We start from the raw sequence: 14,340 nt of genomic DNA on the forward strand, positions 1-14,340 counted from the left end.
AAGGATTGTTGAGATAAACCTGAAAAACAAAACAAAACAAAGCACAATTGCTTCAAGCCTTCCAAATTCCTAGTTAATTCAGAAAACAAATTAACCCTAACCTGCTATCTGCAGTGCCTCTGCAGGGGAACCACGGTGGGAGGCGATTCCTTTATCTCGCTTTCAAAATCCTTTTCAGCTGATCTGGGCTCACAGCTGCTCAAAAGTGCCGCATGTCCTGTATTTTGTGGGACAGTCACCAATTTGCCTGCTTGTTCTGATGCCCCTCACCACTCTAGGGCTGCTCCACACCCCTCCAGGCGCACCAGAGGTGGGAGCTCTGCTCCGGACTGGCCGCTCTTCCCAGGGCTCTCCCTGCCAGGTCTGAGCAGGGATGGAGCAGTGGCCCCAGGTCACCTGGGCACTGCTGGGGACAGACTGGGTAAGATCTCAGTGGTGTCAGATAAATGTCTGGGTAAGAAAAATAACAAAAGATACCAGTCTTGCCAATCATCTGAATGAAGGAACTGCCCCTGCCCTGTGGCATACTGCATTTCATTGCCCTCCTGCTCGCTGGGATTTATAACCTGCCGTGTTATTTCTGCCCCAGGAGCCCCAGTTTACTGAGACAGTCTGGAGAAAGGAAAGTAAATCCAAGGACTAAGCTGGAGGAGAGGAAAACATGCTTGGCCAATGTGCTGCATGTTGGTGGGGCTGGTAAGAGTGGCCGAGGAGAGAGCTGAGCAGAGAAATGACAGCTGAGTTTGGACACACATCTCTGAGGACCAGGGGCAGGGCAGCTAGCACTCAAAACAGGCACGGTATCTGCAGCACAGATACTTTTTGCCTCACTGCCCATCAGCCAATGTGCGAATCCCCTTACTAGCTTTTCTTAGCTGCCACAGCCCCACCAGTTCCCCAGGTGGACTCCCAAAACAGCTGTCAAAATCCTAGTCCACCACTCTTTCCAGCAGCTGGGAAAAACTTTCCGTCCTACTACGCAACCCCCTCCCTGTCAGGACAGACTAGTGGGTAACTTTTCTGCCACAGCCTTCCCGACATTTGTAGCACCCCTGGGAAGAAACCCTGCTGGCTGCCTCTGCTGGTTCCTGCTCCAGCCCTGCTCTCATCCCCGCTGTGAGCACTCTCTTCACCCTTCACCCATGCTTGAGCTGAGGTGACCTGCATTTACGGGCATCTTCACGTGACCCCACAGGTAGATCTCCATGGCCTTCATGCCCAAGCCTAGGCTGCAATCCACCATCTCCCGTGTACGCTCCTACCCCAATCTTCTGTGTCATAATCTGTGTTCCTGAAGTCGTCTGTATCTCAGAGATATTTTCTGTACAGCATACATTTTCTTTTCTAGTCAAGCTAAAAGACCTTTATTGGTTTTCCTCTCAGGGTTATGCCAGGCACCTGTTTTGTTTTTATACTAATTAGATACCCAGAGTGTCTTTGAATGGAGATGAACCCCAGCAGTCGGTGTGCACCAAAATTCATCACCCTCCTCCGTGCACCTCACCCGCACGCCGTACCCGAACACCTTACCTTGCCAGAGTTTCAGGACTCATGGTTGCTTCAAAAGGGAGCCAAGTTCCAGAGCAGCCTGCCAGACCTGAGGTTGCCTCCCCAAAATGTCCACCCTGGTGGCAAGACAGATGTGAGGAGCCTGATCTCCCAGGCCTGCAGAGGGAGAGCTGGGAGGTGCCGGGGGGACTCCAGCTGCGCAACGGGAGATGCAGAGCTTGTGTCTGGACCAGGGAGTCCTTGGTGGCCAGACCTAAAAGAGCTGACACTTTTACATACTGATAAAGTAAATGCAGGGGTATCTCTTTGCATTTTGGATGTGGGGCTGTATTTAAGAATAACATCCCAGTTTGCAAATGACTTGTGATAGAGGGTAATGTGATCAGACCTGGCTGGAGGACCGGGAAGAGGCAGCCAGAGCCCAGGCTGATGGGGCAGAGCAGCGAGCACAGGGGGAGACAATCAGCAATGCGGCAGTGGAAGGAGGCAGGTTTTGCACATTTTAAACCCAAATGCAAACATTGCGAGAGGAAGGAGAATGCAAGGGAGCGGACAGTCCATGTCTCCCACAGGCACAGAGAACCAGGACACTGAACAGCCTCATAATGCTGAGCGATATCTTACGGTGCTTGTGAAATATGCCCAGATTGGGCTGAAATGGTCAGTAGCCAGGGTGCACAAAGATCAATTCTCCCTGGCGAACTCCACCGCCTCCCCACCGCTGTGGGATGTCCCTAGGGGCACCTCTCGCTGGGCCATACACGTCCTTGCATGAGCCCACGTTTCATGGGGTGTGCGAGCAGCTTCCTAACAGGGGACTTAACTTCTGTCAATGGTGCTGGGAGCTTAGGGGGACAGAGAGAGACCTGTCTGCTCTGCAGGGACACTCCCGCCCTTGCTTCTGCACCCACCCTCCTCAGTGAAGCTTGCCCCAGCCAATGGGTCTGTGCTGACGTGCCTCTGTGGACAGTTTGGCCTATGCTTTTTTAGTTGGTTACTCCCGAAGTCTGAAAAACAACGATTGGTCCCAGTGTTATCTGTTTTGGAGCCGGCTGCTTCCTCTTGGTATCAGACTTGGAAGAACCCCATGGCCACTGCTGAAAAGCCTTTTCCCTTTCCACATTTAAAGGTCTTTTCTGAAAGCAGTTGCTAGGATCTTCTTGGTGGAGATTAAAAGGCTTGGAACAAGCCAGCACAAGTGTCAGTTTTATTGAAAGTGAGCAGGCTGTGCTTCCCTGATAGCTGCCTGACTTCGAGGGTGGACATCGCAGGACAGCATCCACAGCTGGCTCCGGGGCAGCTTAGCAGAGGGGGAAAAGCCACAGCTTTTTCTGTACTGCATGGTAATGCAAAGGCAGGAAAGCAAAGAACGTAATCCACTCGGTGCAGAGCAAACCCTGCTGTCCCAGTCTGCAGTGTCCTGGCTCAGGTGTTTGTACATGGAGGCTCCCAGGTGCCCCCCCGATCCCCAGCTTAGCGGAGCCAGCTCAGCGCTGAATCCAGCCCACCTCCCCGGCGCTGGCGGCCGCAGCTAGGGAGGAGCAGGTACTTCTCAGCACGCTGTGCTTCACCCCACCAGAATTCTGCTTTGGGAGAGGAACTGTAAGCAGGTTTGGGATACTGGAAAGCAGTTAGCCAGGCATTATGTTTCTCTTCTTTTTCAGGGACAGGATGAAAACCTTCAATTCCCAGCTTTCCATGCCACAGATTTTCAGCCATAATAGCTATACATAATGAGATGTAGAAGCCAGCCACAATGTAAGTTATTTTTTCCCTTTCAAGCGTCCCATCTCTACCTGTGAGTCCCTTACTAACTATTCTGTTAGCAGCCAGAGCGTTGCCTGGCCAGCGTACAAGGCCAGGCTCAGGAAATTGCCATTCTTGTTCCAGCTTTCCTGCTCACAAACCTCCCTCTGCCTGAGGATTTAGCTGGATTTAGAAAGACAGAGTTGCCAGAACGGTACTACCAACACGGCTCTACAAGGCAAACCCTTTCAGCATGGTTTATTTTCACCAGCCAGCCTAGTTTAAAAATGTTTTATGAGCAGATTGAGATTCAAAGGACTCCTTTGCTGGATAACCTTGCCAGACTAGTGTCCTCTGTTAGCTGGGGAGGGAGGGAGGGAGGGAGAAGGCAGAATTCATGTGCCTAAAAACATAGCTCTATAGGAAAACTTCTGTAGAGTGAAAACTCAGCCTCAGTTTATCAGTGTATGAGAAGATACTTCCTAGATGTCTTGAAGTCCTCAGATCAAAGATGTGAACACAGGCAAAGCATTACTTGTAGATAATGCACTCCTGGCTTCAAACCTACTTCTCCCACTGTTTTATGGTTCTCCATACCTTTGAAAGAGAGTGCCAGAGCAAGAAAGATGAAAATGCTGAACCTACCCTCGCTCCAATGGTTAAGGAGAGAGGTTTTCACAGAAAGGTGACCTAGGGGCTTTGAGCGCCAGCCTCTGTTAGCTACATGTACAAACCACTAAAAGGCACCAGAGCTTTCACACTGAAGTAAAGGCATCGGGAGCAGGAGATTAATAGGTTGCCAGCTGTGTTGGCATGATAAGCCAAGCAAGGACCCAGGCGCTTTCAGTGGAAAGTGGACTGAGACCTCAGCAGGGACACATGGCAAATCAGCCAGAAGCCACACATGGAAAACTGAGCAAGGCAGCACAGGCAAACATTTCTTATCTTCGCTTTACGTCAATAGAAATGGCATTGTAAAAGAGGCAACAAAATATTTGCTAGAGAGGAGGAGGGAAAAGTCCACAAGCTTTTTTGGCTGTACGTGTGGTTTTTAAAATGCAACTGTTTTCCTCGGAAACTTGTCATTGAAAGCGAACAGGCAAAAATCACCCAGTGAGTTCTTCCACAAGGCTGGTTGGTTGCTTGTTTTGGTGGATTTAGCTGGGCTGTGCTGGCAGGAATGCTGCCTGCCACTGCTGTTGCACTCCAAAGGCAGCCGGGAAAGTACAAGTTCTTAAACCAGCCCAAAACACAGCTGTGATAATTACCCCCCTCTACTCTGATGTACCACGAAATGGGGCTCAGGGGAGAGGCAGACCTCAGAAATCTGGGGCTCTCTGCAAGGCGATGTTCTCCGCAGCCGTCTCCCCATTTCCCACAGCTCCTGCTTCTCCAGCAGCCCATCCCAGTTACCTCTGTTGGCTTTTGCTTTGCTTTCTGGTTTTATTGTTTTCTTTAAGGTTAATTAACAGAAGAGTGGATGAGGCCCAGATTTCTTGCATGGCTTTGGTTTTTTTTGGTGGTGGTAGTTTTCATTTTTCTGAGTTTTCTTTTTGCTTTTAAGCTGTTTTGATAATGCAAGAAAAACATCTTTCTTACCAGAGGCAGTACCAAGTGAGGAGAAGACGCAGCAAGGAGAATAATAATTAGGGAAAGGCCATGAGCAGGTTTCAGGTCCTCGGTGGGGTCCAATTTTGCAGCCCCACCCCGTGTGGGTAATGGGTGCTCACTGCATGTCCACTGTCAGTGCCCTGGAGCCCTGGAGCAGGGAAAGGCACAAATATTCCCACCACGTAGGAGGTGTGCAGGTGCCAGCGAGAGGTGAGCCGGGAAGAACAAAAGGCTGGGATAAATACAGCTGAAGCCTCACAGCCTGGATCCATATGGCCCCCGGATCCATCCCTTCCCTGCGGAGCCTCGGGCTGGCCACTGGCCGGAGCAAAGCTTATCGCCGGGTTATGGCCAGGGGTGGGCTTGTGGTGGCTTGGGGCAGGGCAGCGGGGAGCTATGGCTCCCAACACTCTCCTGCTGCCGCAAATCCTCACCCGAGGTGCGCAGGGCTCTGCAGGGACGTTAAACGTGTGCCTGGGAGCTGGCCTAGGAACCTGAAAGCACTCTGTCAAAAGGTTCAGTTGTGACTGTTCAGGTATCAAAATAATGATATTGCTTATAAACAAAATCCAAAATATGGTTGTAGCTAAACCAGTGCATTTTCATATAATGCCTCAATTAATGGACACAGATCCTCTGTATTCGCAGTCCCTGCCACCGTGGTGATGGACATGATCCAAGAGCAGAGACAGACGACCCAGTAGCTAAAAGACTGATCATCCCCCTGTTAACACAGGCATGGGGAAAATGAAGACGAAAAAGTCACGATGCTGAGCTGCTTTCTGTTTTTCTCAGCAGAGGAACTTCAGGCACTGCAGCTGTAAAGCACCAAGCACCCTCTGCTCTTCCTGACCCCACCAATTTCCTCCGCTCAAACTATCCGTATGGATTTGACACGTGGCCTCCGAGAGGCCCCGAGGCCTCATATGTCCCAGTAAGGCAAAGCGTAGGGGGTGGAGGAGCCAGGTCCCTGCCTAAGCATCTGCAAGTCCCTAAGGGTCAAGTTAAGTGCAAGCCTGACCCTGTTCTCAGGACCAGACTTGCCCGGTGCATGCTTTAAGCCTCCCAGCCTCACCAGGCTGGGTTTTGTCTCAGCCGCAGAGCTCAGAGGAGGTGGCCCTGTCTCGCCCTGTGCGGTCCTGGGCAGCCACCCCACCAGACCTGGGGCACAGCTCCTTGGCTGGCTCATCCTCACCGACCCGAGGGGCTTCGAGCCCTGGGGCTGGGGCAGGAGGTTGGGAGACGAGGACCTGAAGGCTGCTCTGGAGCCACGATGGCCTTTCAGTGTCCCCATGGGTGTGTTTTTCCTGTCAGACCCAGAGGCTGAGCTGCGCTTCCCTGCCCCGCAGGGATGCTGGGATGAGTAAATCCATTAAAAGCTGTGCAGTGCCAAGACACCAAGGCAACAGCTACATAAATTAATGACAGGCCAGGGAATGTTTTCTGCCCCCAAGACCCATCGGCATGCCCAGCCATCCCCACAGGGACGAGCTCTTGTTCCCCTGGAGCAGGAGAGCTGTGCCCAAACCACCTGCCAGGAACCCTCCCTGGCCCACCCCGGCTCCCAAAACGTGCCTGCGCACCGGCTGTGGGAACAGGGTCGGGGACGAACTCATGCAAGGACAATGCTAACCATTTGGTTGGACTGGATGACCTTAAAGGTCTTTTCCAACCTAAATGATTCTATGATTTAACTGTACGGGCAACTGCCTGGGCCTGCGCCCTGCCTCCACATTGTTTTTTAGTTTGCTAGTACCTTGCTGCTAGCCTACGCTAGCGTAGGCCAAAGAGCCTGCCATTAACAAGGGCAATAAAGTACCTACGAGGAAAAAGTCTGAAGTGTTTCTTCACTGGATTTTATAAGGAAAAGGTGCTTTCTCATCTGGGGTTCAATTGCTTTTGTCCTGGTCACTCCAGAGCTAGGAAGTGTGATTTTTGGTGTGGTGCCTAGCAGAGGGAGCCCTGGCTGCCGTGCATCGCTGCCATCCCAGCAGATGTTGCTGCTGTTACGAATAATAACACAGCCAGGTTTAAGACAGGCCTGCCTTGCAGGAGTATAATGATCTGAGTGGCCAGCTTACCAAAGGGAACAAAGAAATGATTATAGGGTCAGGGGAAAAAAAAAAATAAGGAAAAAAAACCCTAAAAGAAAACAAAGAGCCATTGACAAGAGGCACAAATTAGTTAGGTCTTGAGTGTCATTCCCCATCTGATAAAACAAAAATGTCCAGAGCAACAATTAACAAAAAAATATGAGGGGTAGAATATCTCTGTTTAGCTCCAGGTACTGACTATACACAGAGCTCTTTTTTTTTTTTTTCTCATGCTTTTATCTTAGGTCTTGGTTAATGTGGAGCTGGTTGCCTGTCTGTGTGTGTGGTGTGGTCCCCATGGGTTTGGGAGCTGCCTTTCGTGAAGGGCAGCCCTCCTGAAGGGAAGCAAAGGACCCAGTGGGTGCAGAGGAAACAGGAATGTGCCTTGGCTGATCCTGGGAAATACACCTCAGGGGTAGGAATGAGAACTTGAAAAGGACTCAGAACTAGAGGTAAATCCAGCACGTGGTTAAGGATGGGAAGACAGCACTGAATAAAACCAAAGCAACAGAAAAGGAAAACTGCAGAGAGTGCCGTTCCTGGGCTGCTCTGGGGTAAATTGGTCATCGCCGGCTCACCGGCAGGCAGCGAGGTGAAGGAGGGATGGGCTGCCCCCATGAAAGGGCCGTATGAACAACGGGGAGCTGAACACAATTTGGCTTTGGCCTACTGAAGAGAAAGAGAATAATCCATTCTCCACAGCACGTGGAGGTAAATAAGGCAAGAAATAATGAGCGTAAATTGCAGCAAGGAAAGCTCAGTACAGATGGCAGGACAAACTTTCTAATGGTATGGGCAGTTGCGTATTGCAGTTGCCTCCAGGGGCTGAGGCATCTCCAGCAAGGTGAGACCCCTGGGGCTGTTAGGAATGCTTAGGGACAGCTGATTTTATTTCTAGGCAGCTGGGATGTGCTGGTGTTTCCTGGCAGTTTCTCTTACAACTATACTTTTGGAAAACAGTCCAAGGACTGTAACATGCAATGGCTCTGTGACAATTTTCACTGACAACGCTACAGAAACCAGACAAAGCCTAGGATGCATTTCAGTACCCTTGCTCCCTCACCATAATATTTGTTTGTGTGCGTGGAAGTAGGTGCGCCTGTTTGATTCACTTTTTCTCCATCCACTTCACTGAACACCTCCTCTTGCCCTGTGCATCACCATTGTGTCCCTGGAGCGCAGCCTGAAAACCACAAGGCTGGGTGTCCTCTTAGGAACCCTTTTGGGTCCCTTCCCCATGCGAGTGTGGCCAGCTGCCCCGTGGCAGGCACTGCCTGCGGCCAGGGGACTGCTCGTCTCTGTGGGTGAGGCACACATGAGTGCTGGGTGCCAGACACTGCCCAAGAAGCATAGAATCATAGAATCAAGAAGCATGCGAGAAGACATAGTCAAGAGCTGTCAGGGGTACAGCTAGATCCTGTTAAATGCTGTCTGTTCTGGATTTCACTTGCTCTCTATCAGAGAAAGATCACAGAAGCAAGAAGTGACACCTGCCTCTTACAGTTTAGTGTTTGGAAGCAGCAGTTTTTCTTACCTACATTATATCATTTACCTATATCATACCATCTCTGTATGGTCTCGCTGGAAAAGTCCCTATTTGCTTTGCAGTGATTCCTCTTTCCTTCCGTGCTGCATCAACAGACTCAGCTGGTGCCCTCAAAATTGGTCTCAATTCCTTCTACTTTTCACAGCAGCTAGTGGCATGATAGGCTTTTCAGTCAAAGCTTGCCCAACATCTTGTTGCTGTGGCATGAAGCAGAAGGGAAGAGCCCTATCTTTACTGCATTAGCTTTTGTTGTTCAAATAATTAACAATTCTTTTGTCAGTAACCTGAAGAAAGATGAATTGAAGATGAACAACTAAAAATATTTTCTTTTTTCCGATGTGATAAGGACTGGATTCTGCAAACCCTCGTGCAGCTTGTTTCCCTGTTAACCCAAGCTTAAACGTTCTTGTGTTCAAGGCCTCTCTCCCCTGCCTGGAGCTCTTCTGCACGGCTTGTCCTTCAAAAGCTAAATGACAATAATAAATTGTCCTACTTAAACAAGGGACCTATTTCACCTTTTCACCAGACTCGTAAAAAACTGGCAGTGCTAAAGACACTTGAAGATCAAAGGCCTGGTATGCAAAAGAGGTCCTGTGCACCAAACTGACGGGCTTCTTACGGATTTGTTGCTATGGTGCTATTGCCTTGGCAAGTTAAAATATCCCTCGTCAGCCTCGGTGGGAGCCTAGACAGAAAAGTAACCATCAAAAAATAACTGAATATTGTCTTTGACTACAGTCACCAAGCAGTTAATTTTTTTTTAAGCTTTAATCACCCTTAACTTCACGTTTGGCTATTAACCCACCAACTGATCATTAACTATACAGACTGAATGACTGATTTCCAGAGGGTTGGTTGAAAGCTGGGTTGGTTTTTAGGTTTTTTTCTGAAGGAGTTTAATATCTTCCATCAGCACGCAGGCAACCTATTGAATCCCCCATAAGACTCTGGGGCTGAGCAGGGAGGTACTTGCAGGTTATCTGCCTAGAAACACACTGCTCAAAGCTGATAAACTCACTGAGGCTCTATCCTGCTTTCCAATTTAACTCAAGCCTTGTGAAGCGGCAGGAGTAACCTGACTGAATTGTTGTGGGTCACAGCTTGAGGTCTTTAATCAACATTCCCAGCTTAATCAATGGGAGTTTAGTTAGCCTGAAACCCAAATCAGGATATTTCTGGTATTTACCCTGGTGCTTGTCCTTTTCCTATCAGGACAACTGGCTGTGGATAAATGTAATGTTGCTGCTGAAGTGATTAAATGTCAATTGGACTTCTTTTTTTTTTTACCCCCTCCAGCTTTAAAATGCCTACAGCTGAAATTTTCTAGTGGCAACTTGCTTAGGCTGGTTAGAGGCATCTGCTAATAAATGAAAGCAGCATTTTTTTTCATGAATAAACTCTTCTGACTCACAGGCTCCTTATCCTAAGCCACAAGACCATTCTTCCCTCCTGACTTAAGATCCGTAAGACCTAAGAAGCTGACTCTGACTCACCGGAGGAGGGCTGGGATTGGACTGTATCTGCTATGTGCATCTTCCAAACACAACACAGCCAGAAATAAGATTGGAGAAAGCCTCCGCCCGGTACACAGGCCCTGATTTCTCTCTGGGAGTCGCTGGGGTTTTGATTGCTCCCTTTGGTATGAGAATGAATTAAGCTCGGATTTGTAAATAGCGGTCTAACCACCCCTGCGCTGACAGGCACAAACGTCAGGAAATATGTAGTTAGTACCACCAGTGCTGCATCTTTGAACTTTAATTGTAAGTACCTCTGTCATACCAGGGGAAGTAGAACAACACATCTGGAACTAAAAGCTTCCTGCTAGACTTTTCACACTAACTATTTCCAGCTTTTTTCCAGATAAGAGTTTTCAGCAAAATATTTTCTAATTGAAAAACACTGATTCCTTAAAACTATTGTTTTTCTTGTGGGAGCTACAAAAGAAAATATGCCAAATACATTTTGCAAATAAAAGTAAAAAGGAAAAAAGTTATGAATATCAAAGCATGATGTTTTTCCATTGTTAACATTTAGAATAGTGTTTTCTTTATTGAAATGTCTTCTACAATTTAAATAATTTTACTTTTAAGTGATCAAAAAAAATCAGCTTGAAAGTACTGAAATGAAATATTTCCATTGACTCAAACTGCGTTTTTATTTTTTGCCTGCAAATGTTTTCCGCAGCTTGATTTTCTGTCCCATTTTGTGACTTGAGGGACTTTTTCCATTTCAAGTACCTTCTCTCCGCTGAAAATAGTAACCAGATACTTTGTGCCTGAATAAAATATAGGATGAGGTTCCAGTTAAGATAGCCTGCCTGAGCCTTTGGAATATGTTCACAGAGGAGCAGCACACCTGTGCCATCGCTTCAGGTATACAGCAAGGCTCTGCTGTAAGTCAGGCAGGAGAGGAGCACTTCATCAGATCACATCAGGGGGAAGAGCATAATGTCTGAAGCAAGTTAATACTAATGCAAGAAATGCGCCAATAAAAAACAGCACTATACCACGAATTACCAAATTCATGCCACGACTGGTTACAGATGAGATGTATGGGCCACACTTTTTTGGTAAGGTTGGCATTGCATCATTTTCTGCCATGACTTCTTATGTTCTCAGAGACATCCAACAGGCTGACTGAGGAGGATTCACTTGCAATCAGTATTTTGACTCTCCTCAATTAGGACATACCCAAACCTCAGCCTCCACCATCTTCTCCCTCCCCATGCCCATGCTACTGGCCTCCTGCAAGGAGTTGCCAGCATGAGTCTCAGCAGGACAAGAAAGTGGACAGGAATAGAGAAAAAACTGGGGAAGAATCATTTTTCTGCATATATTTATTAAATTTTCCAGCTGCAGAAATGCAATGATGTCGATTCGCAGTCAGCAGGATGAATGTCCCTGTGTAACAATAGCACCAGGTTTCCAGTGTTCATTTTCTAATGCTAAAATCCTGCCAAAAAATCTGTTCCTGCACATAGGGAGGGACTGTTCCTGATGGGGACAAAGCTTGCAGTGAAGTACCAGGCTGTAGCACTGGAGCCAAGAAGTTGCAGAGGCAGCTGCTGCTGCCCTTCTTTACCCACGTTGCATGTCTGCCTCCAGCCCTGCACAGCAGTGGGACCAGGTGTGCACCAGTAACTCTGGCTGCGTCCTGCACGTTGGTAAAGCTGCCTCCTCAGGCTGCAGCAAGCCCACACTGGAAAGATTTTTCCAGCTCCCAGGAATGAAATAGAACCTCTGCCAGTGCAGTTTATAACAGGGCCTCAGGCAAAAAAGCCCCAGTATAACTACAACCACCCCCACGGTCACAGTTGTCATTGCCCCTGATGGCAGAAACCACAATAAAGCCTAGACCCAGGAGCAGCAGCACCGTGCCAGCTGCGCTTGCTGCGTGCCCTGGGCTGGGATGCTGAGCTGCAGAGCTTTGGGGCTGCTGTACAGCTTGGATGTTGTGCTGGATGGTGGGCTGTGGGGATGCCGGGTGGTAGGACTGCAGGACTGCAGGACTCCTGGGCTGTAGGGCTTGCAGGGATGGTGGGCTGTGGGGATGCCGGGCGGTAGGGCTGCAGGACTGCAGCACTCCTGGGCTGTAGGGCTGCAGGGATGCCGGGCGGTAGGGCTGCAGGGCTGCAGGACTGCAGGACTCCTGGGCTGTAGGGCTGCAGGGATGGTGGGCTGTGGGGATGCCGGGCGGTAGGACTGCAGGACTCCTGGGCTGTAGGGCTGCAGGGCTGCAGGGATGCTGGGCTGTAGGGCTGCAGGGATGCTGGGCTGTGGGGATGCTGGGATTCAGGGACTTGGGGCTGGATGCTAGGCTGTGGGTCTGCAGGGCTACAGATCTGGCTATTTGGAGGCAGGTCATCCGGTGTGCTTGGCCGTGGGACTGCTGGGACCCTGAGCTGGGGGGCTATGAGGCTGCTGGGCGGTGGGCACATGGAAACGATGGGCCGGAGGGCTGTGGGCCGGTTCCGAGGCTGCAGGGGTGCTGGGTGGAGGGGCTGCAGGGCTGCGGAGCTGCCTGCAGGTCTGCTGGGCTGCGGGGCTGGCTGCGGGGCGGCGGGCGCGTTGCGGCAGCGGCGGCCGCCCCCTGCCGTCGGTGCCGCCGCAGCGCGGGGGGCGGCCCGGGGCCGGGGCCGGTGGGGAGGGCGGCGGGGGTGCCTGCCTGGCCTCCGGGGCAGCATCTCCCCGGCCTTGTCGCGGTGCGGAGCCGGGGTGAAGCGCCGGGGCCGCCGCCCTCCCCGGGAGCTGCCCCGGTGCCGCTGCCCGAGCGAGGGGGTTGCCTCCCCCCTCTGCTGCAGGGCTGCCTCCCCCCTCTGCCCTGGCAGCGGCCCCCTCCCTGCACGCCCGTCCCCTGTTTTGGCCGTAGCAGCGGCCTGAATTTGCAAGATCCTGACATATCGTCGGGGTTTTTTTTCCCTTTTTCCCTTCGTGCCTAGAGCTGGCAGCAAAGGAGCCTGCATTTTCCGTGTGAGATGTCCCGTGGTGCCATCAGGGTACCGATTGATACCGCTAGAGATCACAGCATTTGGCTATTTGTCCACTAGCTGGAGTCACTCACAGGACACCAAACTTTGGCATCGTCCTCGTTTCCAGCTTGCTGTGGCCGTGCGTGTAGCAGAGCTGCGAACAGGAATGGCACCCGGTGTCCTCAGCACCCTTCTCCAAACTGCAGGGCGTCCCTTTAAGCAGCACAACAAAATTGTGCTCCCAGGTAGTTCAATGGAGCCAACTTTCCTTCCCCCAGGGACTACCGGGACACTTAACACAAGCACCGCAAGCTCCCTAGCCACCCGTGGTGGGGCTATTTTTTATTCTCTTGTATACTTTTGCTTCCTACCCTAAAAAAGCTCCACTGTCAGAAATGTCCTGATGTAAGTACAAATAGCCTGTGCTGCACTCATTTCTTAATCTCCTCTTGGATGAACTAAATAATTACTCACCTGGTTAACTACTTCTCAGCAAACACAGGCAGTACCAGCCCCGAGGACACTGCGTGCAGTACAGTGAGTTTCCCAGAGCTGTCCTGTTCCCCTTGTGCAGCATTAGCAGCGCAGCTAGAGCTCAGGGAGCGAGATGCAGTACAGAGTTTCTCAGCCCCCACATGCTGTGTGAACCCCTTCTGGGGTCTTTTCAAGCAGCCAAAACCTGATGCTTGAACTGCTCAGAAACAGCAGGAGGAAAACACGCTGGTTTTTACCCAGTTTTAATTTGCAGACCCCACTATTTTCCAGCGGAGGTGCAGACCGACTGTCATGAATTTAAGGTGACTAACAACAGGGTTGATTTTCTTAGCTCCCTTTCCCCTACAGATAACCTATAGATCCCCTCAGGGCCTGCAGACAATAGGTTGCAAACTGTTGGCATTGATAGATGAGCTTCCTCCCCCCCCACACAGCCTGGAAAAGTGCTTGCTTGTCTCTTAAAACAAATTAAATATTCCAACCCCAAACAATGCTAGAACTAATAATGGAAACAGGGACCAGTTTAGGATTTGAGTCTCCTACCTCTTGATCCTTTCTATCCCCACCCCTCTGTTCTGGCACCCACTTCTTAGATTTTCTTTTAATAACAAAGTGCACAGATGTGTGGATGTGTGCGTGTGTGAGGACCTGCAACGTTAACCAGAACGCCTGAGCGCGGCGAGGGACAAAAAAACATTTCAAAGGTATCAGTGTTTCAAACTGTGGCCTTGATGCAGTTTGAGCTGGCAAGATGGGGAATCACAGTCTTTTGTACAACAGAAACAAGAAAAAAATCACCTTCTGCCTTTCCTAATCCTAAGAGGCTCTTGTGCCTTACCTGACGGATACTCTCCATATCCGCTCCCAGGGAT

This window comes from Pelecanus crispus, chromosome 3, assembly GCF_030463565.1.
Source record: "Pelecanus crispus isolate bPelCri1 chromosome 3, bPelCri1.pri, whole genome shotgun sequence".
In the NCBI taxonomy this organism is placed as follows: Eukaryota; Metazoa; Chordata; class Aves; order Pelecaniformes; family Pelecanidae; genus Pelecanus; species Pelecanus crispus.